Source organism: Numida meleagris, chromosome 3 (genome assembly GCF_002078875.1).
Source record: "Numida meleagris isolate 19003 breed g44 Domestic line chromosome 3, NumMel1.0, whole genome shotgun sequence".
NCBI lineage: Eukaryota > Metazoa > Chordata > Aves > Galliformes > Numididae > Numida > Numida meleagris.
The window spans coordinates 1571202-1580660 of NC_034411.1; the positions used below are offsets into that span (position 1 = coordinate 1571202).

Here is a 9459-nt window from a genome sequence, read left to right on the forward strand (position 1 = left end):
CAGGAACACGGGTCAGGTACTGGGTGTGCAGCACAGGCCCCAGAGAATACCCCATGGAGCAGTGAGCAGCCTGCATAGGGCACTGCTGCCCAGAGCCTGTCCATCGTGAGGTTCTAATTGCACTTAATGATTGCCGAGAGGAACTGAACAATCACAAGCGAGCTTCGGTTTTCCTGGCGATTAATATTGCTATTACAAAAATTGTTAATGATTCTTAGACTGAGGAGCAGCAGAGATGTTGAGCATCCCCAAGAAGATGCAGCCCACGTGGTCCTTGCGCTGTGCTTCACAGCTTTGTCCTTACCACAAACACGCCTCCACGAATGCCAGCCCCGGTGAGAGCCCAGAAATCCCTCCTAACTGACTGAAAGAAGCTCTTCTTTCTTTGAACACCCCAGTCCTAGACCCAAGACAATCATTTGGGGACGTGCTCTCCTTTCCCAGGAGCAGCATGCCCGGTGTTTGTGCTGCAGCTGCCGCTGCAGGCAGTGCGCGGTGAGCACCGCTGCACTGAATGGAGAACTGAGATCATCCTTCAAGGTTGCTAAATATCAGATTTGTGATTGCACTTGCTGTATGCAAACAGGCCCGCTATTTTGTGTGTTTTGTTGAGTGCAATATATTTGGCATGCAAAAGAAGTGTCTTTGGGGATTTCTGTTAAATAAGCAGTCTGGACGCATTGTGAGCAGCAAAGCAATTAGCATTCACCCAGCCCAGCAGGGCAGCAATTTAAACTTTTACAGGGAGTCAGAGTTCAGGATGCTGCCCTGCCATCAACTTTCCACATACAGAAGGGAAACAGACTGGAATATCCAAATGTTTCAAGCTACACTGGGTTAAGTGAAACTCCAACAGACACATTGCTATGGGGATACTGCTTAATCCGCCCCAGGATTTACTGCTGTTGTATGCTTGGTGTGGAGGTCTTGGAGGGTCAGAAAGGGCTGAGCTCAGTGCAACTATTTCATACTGCATTACAAAGTTTCTGACCGTACCTGTAATCCTCAGATTCGTTACATTGCTATGCAGACGCACGCAAACACTGCACGCAGATGGAGCTGCGTCGCGCCCTGCCCGCAGCAATGCCATGGCACGGGGAGGAGGGAGGCAAAGCGCTCTGCTGCTCGCGCTGTCCAGGAAACAGCAAGTTTGCGTCGAACAAAGCAAACAAACAGAGAAGTCAGAAGGGGGGGGAAAAAAAAAAAAAAAAAGCCCTACTGCGCTGGATTGATTTAACTCTAAGTGCACGGTGCCAGAGAAATGGATTTTTTTCACCCATTAGGCAGTCCTTTTTACAAAGATAGGATGTGAGCACTGATTAGCACTCAGAGAGTGGAGCGTGTTGGGGTGGATGTGGATGTCTGGGCTCTGTGTGCTGCTTCTGCTCATCCCTTGCTCCCCAGGCACAGCCCCTCCTAGGGCTGCCAATGGGGACAGGGCTGCTGCCACCATGGAGAGAAATGCTTTGCCCCACGTCATGCAACCCTTTGGGGCTTCCAGCAAGGAACCAGCAACACGTTTATTTCCTTGTTCCCCCAGCCTGGGCTGTTGCTAACAGGAGAAGGCACAACGCACTAGGAAGAGGAGATAAGAAGGAAACGTGTAGCAGCACATCAGTGAGTAGATGATTCACACCCTGAAACAGCAAAACAACCTGACAAGGAAGGAACTCTGGGTACCGCAGAGCTAAATATATTTTATTAACAAAAAGAAAGGGGACGTATCGAACCATCATCTTGTTGCCTGGGGAAGTACTTGTCATTGTTCCGCTGGCTTTTCTGAGCCAAAAGTGCTGGAAAATTCATTGAGTTTTTGGTGGGGTCTTCTTGCTTCAGGTAAATACATTCCAAAGCAAAAGGCAAAAGCACAAGGAAGCAGCGTACCAAACTGCAGGCTCCTTGCAGTTTGTGCATCACCCACCTTTACGGGAGCATCACATTAGAAGAGAACACGGGCGTGCTTCTTGCAATACAAGCAGGGTCTGTGAGGTGCTTGCGGTGCAGTCTGTACCATGCAAAGCAAGTGCTGAACACACAGCACAGCCCCTGTTTCTGCTTTCACGGCCCTCCCCATATCCTGTCTCCACCATGCACAGAGATAAACTCTCACTCCTAAGTTTTCTTTTCCCGGCACAAGTGTATTTTCTAATTGAAAAAAGAGGCAACTTGCTTTAATGTCACTGGCTTCAGTTAAGCACAGTTTGTTAGAACAGCTCCCGAGTCTATTTATTATTTATTAAAGAAAGGCTGGTCATTTTCCAGGGTGGGAGTGGACGCCTTCAGCTGCAGCTTCATGGAGTAAATCACTCTGCCTTGCTTTAGGACATGGGCAGGTTACCAACAGGGGCAGGAAAAGTCTTTCTTTTACCGATGAAGGGTTGCATAATGACAGCTTGGGCAGTTTAAGCCTCCCTGGCAGCAGTGGTTGTTTCTGGTCACCATTCAAGGATGAGATGCTGGCTTTGTTCGAGGGATTCTCATCTGGCCCCTCAGGTGTGGGAGCACTACAACGTCACCGTGCCAGGCACAGGAGCAGAGCAGGGACATGCTCACGTCCCTCTTGCCCTCAGCACAGGGGAGCTGCTCCGCACAAAAGGGCAAGTCCCACTGCGCAGGGACTCCAGAAATAAGGCACACGTGAGCACCTCGCATTTGGAGGGAGCTCCCCACACACTGCAGGCACCTCCATTTCCAAGAGCACCAACTGTAGGCCCGTCCCAGGGCGGCACTCGCAGGCAGGGGACCATTAAACACCAGCTCCAGAGCAGGGGTCTATACAGCCAATGAGGGGCCCATAAAGCCATTCCAAGTCGTATTTTTGCTTTTTTCAATTAAAAAAGCTTTAACTTTCCCCTCACCACTTCTGGACTGAATTGGTTTGATCCAGAGAGGTAGTTATGCATAAGAGTAACCATTTTATATTGAATTTCTCATGCAACACAACTCACCAATTACAAGGCAGGGATGCAATTCTATGATTTATAATACATTATACTGTTAAGTAATATAACATTATAGATACAATTTGTACCCATCTCTCCATGGATTAGAGAGGTGGCACACGAAGAGTGGATCATTAAACAGCAGTGCAAGGCCAGGGGCCAAGCACTTCTGTTTAACAAGCTGCTCCAAGTACCACCTCTCTAATCCATGGAGAGACAGAATAAATTGTTCCTGTATCTTGTTATAAATCATGTTCTTTTGGGTTTTCTCTCTTTTTTTAATTAAAAATAATAATAATAATGATTTCTGTTTAGGGTCATCTATTCTGGGGCTTAAGCTTAAGCTGAAGGGGCTTTTGTTCTGGAAAGGCCTGAAGACTGACTGTGTAATTTACAATCTAGCCAAATCTGGGGGCAAGGGGCCACAAGCAGCAAGAGCAGGCCGGGAGCATGCAACTTTGCAAGAAGGTGTTGCACAGTGACCTGAGAGCAACCAGTGGCCCATTGGCACCCAGCTTGCATGGCAAACCCCACTGCTTGCATGGCAAACCCCACTGCAAGCATAGTGACACTGTGACACTCCCTTCATAGGTGGTGATGCCATGCATGCACATGAGATGCTCCCCAAGGCTCAATAATCCTTCTGCAGTTCCATGCCAATGTTACAGTGCAGACGAGGCCAAGAAAGGTGAGGTTGGTGCAGCAGTACTTCGGTACTTCTGTGCAGGGTGCACTATCCATGGCAGCTGAAGGTGAGCAACTGCAGTGCTAATACTGGGGCACCGTGCCAACTCCATTACAACCCCCTTAACTGTGACTACACCATTTGATAACGGTACAGTCACACAGCTCCTGAGGAGGGGAGCACCAGGAAGGAGGCTGAAGATAGAAGGACTCTGTTAGGCTGCCTTATAGGCCCTAACTCATCATGTGACAAGTCATTGATTTCTATCGACGATTTCATTGTAATGTCAGAATGCAACCCAAATTCATCTTTCATCCGCTTCAAAAGTAAACAATGGCCCTTGGAATAGAAAAAGAAGAGAGCTAAAAAAATAATAATAGAGCCCATCTTTTTTTCTGAAAGCCTAATGAAGAACCAAGATCATTTGGTAGCTATGTAGAGCACAGCAAACTATTGATAGAGGATGTGTTATCTGGCCAATTTTATCAGTGCTTCTATTTGCAAATTATTCACAAGCCTACCGCAATTCATCTGATTCCTTTCAATTTATGAATCTATATTAAATTTGTATTCCACAGAAACTATTTCCAGCCTAAGAAGATTTTCTGAGCGATATTTACAGCATTTGCTGATGAGACAGCATCAGCTCTACCACAACACGGTGCTCTGGCTGAGCAAGCCAATCTTAAGTAAGTAAAGGCTGAGGGAGACTTGGATATCAGGCCTTTGACACGTTATGTTTGCAGAGAGTGACAAAAGAAAAGTTGGTGGGACTTGGCATTGATATTGCATTATGTTATGCATTTCTTTTAAAGAAGAGCAACAATCAACTCTAAAATTATTGTGGATCCATTCATACTCGTGTAGAATATATGTTCCCATGGTCTACAGTGCAAAAGATGGGGCCAAGTAATTTGGGATTTTTTAGTCCGATTACCTCTGAACCTCAGCTCTGGTCTGGGGTTTTGTGTGGTTTTCCACAGCAAAATGTGTACGCTCACGTGGGATAGAGAAGTATTTCATATGTCAGAAAAATGCAAATTGAAGTTTTCTAATTTCTTGTTTTCAGACACCTGTTGTTCTTCACCACGAGTGTTTTCATAGACACGATTCTGTACATGGTGCAGGCGAAAAGTTCCACTGGACTTCAGGCTTAGACACTCCCCAAGTCCTCCACAAATGTCAGGCAGATAGGGATACTGAAATACAGATTTCTGTGCCGCGATGAAAGCGACCCTGGAGCCTTAATGACAATAAAATAAAATTATGAAAATACATCATTTCAATTCCACAGGAATCCAAATGATCTGCAAAAACTCCCTACGCAATTTTCCTGCAGCAGAGCTCCTAATGAAGCTGAGGGGCCAACCTTCCCCCTACACCACACAGCCTGCCAGTGGTGGATGGTGCAGGGCTGTGATGAGCTTAATGGGTAAACTCAGGCTTCAAGGTGGAGACCAAGCCACTGAGGTCCAGTTGCTGGCCGTATCTTAGCCCTCAGTCAACTGCTTTTCTTAGTGATGGACCATCACTTGATACAAACTTAATTGTGAGGCATTTCTCTGGGGCATGTTAAGATAGGTTGCGATTTCAACACTTGTTATTTGGACTAGTGTTTTAAGTAGTTATCTTTAAGCAGTCTCAAATGGAATAAGCAGTAAGGAAAACATCCAAGATGACCACTTAATCCATACATTTTTTGCATAATTGAGATCCCTAGATGTTGCATTATATTGTCTTGGACAACCAGGAAGCATAAGACAGAAATGCTTTGGCTGTATAAGGGGGAAAAAAAAAAAGAATAGCCACTACAAAAACAAGGAAGCAAAACAAACAAAAAACCCGTTGAGACACTAGCTGATAGGGAATTGCAATCCTTCTAAAATATAATCTTACATGTTGCCCATCTTGCCTGTTCAAGTGACACGGCTCCTCCAGATACACCTCACCGAGCAAGTCTCAAGCAGGAGACGGAGTCATCCTAGGATATTGTCACATCCATCTGACGCGGAGGGAAGAAACCCGACAGTGCCTGGGACATCTTGGCAAGGAGAAGCAACAAAGAGCAGCCTCCGAGTGAAGAGCCGCGTCTACTGAAACTCCCCCTCTCATCCTCCCATCCTCCGGGCCCAGCTGGACTCGGCGTCCCAACTGCTCTCCCATTCGGCTGGGGGACGTGGGAAGCGCTACGGCTGGCAGCGCACCTGGCAGGCTCGGAGGGATCCGAGAATACCCTCAGGTTCACAGGCAATCAGAGTTTGCCAAATCATTTCAGCACATCTCTAATTGTCAGTGATCTCTATTAGCTCAGTAGTATGGCTTTGACATAAGGATGAACAGAAGGCTTGTTACTGGCTAGTGATAGGAGAGGAGCTTCTGGTCCAAGGAAGAAAAGCATCTTCCATGGCAGAAGGATAATCTTTTTTTTCCTCTCCACATAGGCTACTGTGTATGGAAGGCTAAGTGACAAAAGACAAAGGGATCACTACACGGTGCATGTCCTTCAGCTTCAACTTTTCCCGATGTCACACAGAAAAAAGCAAAAGAATAAAAATAACTTCTTTGCAGTGCTTCACACTTTTAAGAAACGGTAGACCCATTTTATGATCATCTCCAGGGGAGGGTGGGAAGAAAACAGAACCATGCACAGCTACTGCAGTGCTGCATAACTGCATTTGAACCTGCGGCCACAGGAGGTGGCCTGTCTGAGGGCAGCTGTCCCTGAGCCCCTAGCACAGCCTTCCTCCTGCCAACCTGAGCTACACACACACAGAAATGGAAGGGAGAAGGAAACGTAGCATCTCAATTAAGGGCTATCCTGCTCCAAGACCGGGATCTTTTGGGTTACGCCAAAATTCTGATCTTTCCACATTATTTCCATGAAAAACAGCCCAATTTAATAGGACCTAAGAATACCCCAAACACATTTTTGTTTTTGCAAACAGTATTTCACTCATGCGTGTCTGCCTGGTGATGCATCGTTACCATTGTAACGAGATAGCTGCTCACCCTGGACGGGTACATTCCTTAGTGTACCTGGAATGCTAAAGAGGGACTACAACTATGACATGAGATTAAAACAAGTTTCAGTATACAGAAATGAGAGAGAGAGATTAAGACAGCCTGGAGCTAGGAGTTACTTGAGCTTTTCAAATGGTCCCGGGCCACGGCCACCCATTTTAGACCTTCTTCCCCATGTAACAAGCAGCTAGACATCCCTTAGGCCCATCCTGGCCCCCCACAAGCAACTCCAGCAACATTTCAGGGATGGGGCCAGGCATTCAGGTGGCATCGAGCAGGGCTTTGCTGCTTGAGAGATGAATCGCAAAAAGGGAAAATCAATCAGCCCTAAATTAAAGTGCTCCCAACGCAGTACAATTATGCTACATAATGTTTACTTATCTTATATACACTCAAAGAGAAGATAAATATCTCGTAAAAACCACAATCCGCTATTAAACAGCTATAAAGTACTTTGCCATCTTCCCATTTCAAGAGCTCCTGTAGCATAAACAGTGGTCGAAAGTTCAGTGAACTGTCTTGTAGCCTTTTGCTCCATTCAAACCATGCTATTTCCAGAAAGTCTCCTGACACCGTATCTAATTTCCAAAATGAATATGCTTTAATTTTCCTTCTTCATGCATTGTGCTTTTTCCTCATTTAAAACAGCAACAGCCTCTGGCAGTAAAGGACATCATATTTCTGTGTGAGATGAAGCCTTTTCCCCCTATATGCGGGAGAATGGCATGGGTCAAGGGAGAAAAAATGTATGCAAAAAACATCACACCCCACTGACCCCAGTATATTTTACATTACAATTTTGCCATTTCCAAAATAGGTTCATTTTGCAGTGGACCATAGCAGCCATATTTCAGGATTTACAAAAAAAAAAAAAAAAAAAAAGTTTCAGTACCTGGAGCATTGTCTGCGTACAGCATGTCTTAATGCAATATACAGATTGTCTTATTAATGTGTGGTGCAGCTTGCAGAGAACACACGCACATGCAGGGAATACTTACGCATGCTGAGGAGGCAGCACTGGTGTACGTAGCACGGATTTGTGCATACATTCAATTTTTATAGCCCCAAAGACACGTGTGCGTTGTGCTTCTCAAAAACCAGACCGCTACGTGCTGCGGGTGGAACCCCTACAGTTGGGATGGGGGGACAGTGGAGATTTGCTCTAAAAGCCTTCCTCCCCAAAGCCTTAAAGTCCCCGTAATGGGGCACCTGACACACATTCAGTCTTCTAATCAGAGGTCGCCATGCTTTCAATGGGCAACAAAAATACCTTGGTCTGCTACATGCATGAAGAGACTTTGTCCCACATGCAAGCTCAGGCAGAGACAAGTCAGAGCCTGACTGGAGAAGCGCAGGAGGTCCTGGTGGCTTCTCAGGGCTTTGGAGCTGCCCTTAATTCCCTCAGTGCCCCAGCAAAAATGAGCTGCAACCAGACGCCTCAGAAAAAGGATGAAGGGGAGGCATGGGGCAATCCTTGTTTTAACCAGGGATAAAGCAACCCGATGTTAGAGCATCTCGAGATGTTTTACTTTAAAACATCAGTACTTACACTGACTGATGCAAGTAAAGCTAGAGAGATGTCTGCAGGAGTGGAGATTTTTACCAGAGAAAACGCTGCCCACATCATCAGTAGGAGCACTGCTTAAGACCATAACAATTTTGACTTTGTGTCCTGCAAGATCATAATGCTCACAGAAGTGACAGGTCCAACCACTGCTAACAAAATCATCATCCGCTATTTTGACAGAAAATCAAAAGAAGTCTGACTTTCCTTAAAAGTACCAATTCCTATAAAATCTTGCTGCCATCTATAGATTGTCATCTGGGTAAAGACACCTCTTACATACTGGTATCGGAACGTAAGACATGCCAACAAATCACAGTCGCATAATGGGAGCTCAATAGAAGTGGGCAGGGGGATTAAAAAATAATGATAGTTTCTGAGCACACAAAGGCAATATCACCGTCTTTCACATCATGCAACTGCTCGAACTATCGTGAAAAGAAGCACGTCCTGCAGTCATCCAACTCCTGCTTATCCCCTCAAAAAAACCTTGAAGCACTGTCCCACTATAGAGCCTCCAGACTTCAGGAATAACAGGCTTACCTGAAGTTCAGGGTAGCCCAAGGTGAGGAGACCCACATGGGTGGATGTCCAACAGACACGCTCAGAGGGACAGCAAAGCAGCTGAGAGCAGTGGTGTCTGGGAGCTGTATGCACCAGGATCAAACTCCAACCATGGTGGAAACAGCTCCATAGATGTCTGAGAGCCGCTGCTCGACTCCTGTGGTTTTTCCTCCCTTAGCACCATTGCTTGCAGCTGTTTTGCATTCATACCAACTCAGCTCTCCAAACCCGGGCTAAGCACACCTCAAATCCCGCTGAAGATGTCCTGCTGGGATAGGCAGAGCTGCTTAGGGCTATTTCAAGGCCCTAGGCATGGATTAGAATGGGGACTGGACAGAACATAATGGCAGAAGGGTTTCCCCTTTAACAGCAGGGGGTTCCTTCATTGGGGTGCCTTCAGAAATTGGAGATGAGATGTGGGATCAGCCTGTTAAAAATGAAGCTAAATGCAATTGCAAGAGCTGCACTGTTTTGTTGTTTTAAGTAGAAAGGGTAAAAAATGCAATATTTTTTTCAGCTGTTAGCTCTCCTAAATGTCACAGAGAGCCGTCCTATTGCCAAGGGGAAGTTGTGGACTTGTGGCTCAACAGGTTTGCTTGCTTATTGTCAGCATTTACCTGAACCGGTTTTTAATAAAAGCCTCAAAGGCAGGAAACTTCCTGCCTAGAGATGAGGCATCAGGA

The 9459-nt window shown here is 46.1% G+C and overlaps 1 long non-coding RNA gene across 1 annotated transcript; it reads left to right on the forward strand.

The window, feature by feature from the left end:
- On the forward strand, window positions 1357–5379 carry LOC110397154. Its single transcript, XR_002437570.1, has 3 exons — window positions 1357–1617; window positions 4206–4316; window positions 4697–5379. It is a non-coding gene; the product is annotated as an uncharacterized LOC110397154 (long non-coding RNA).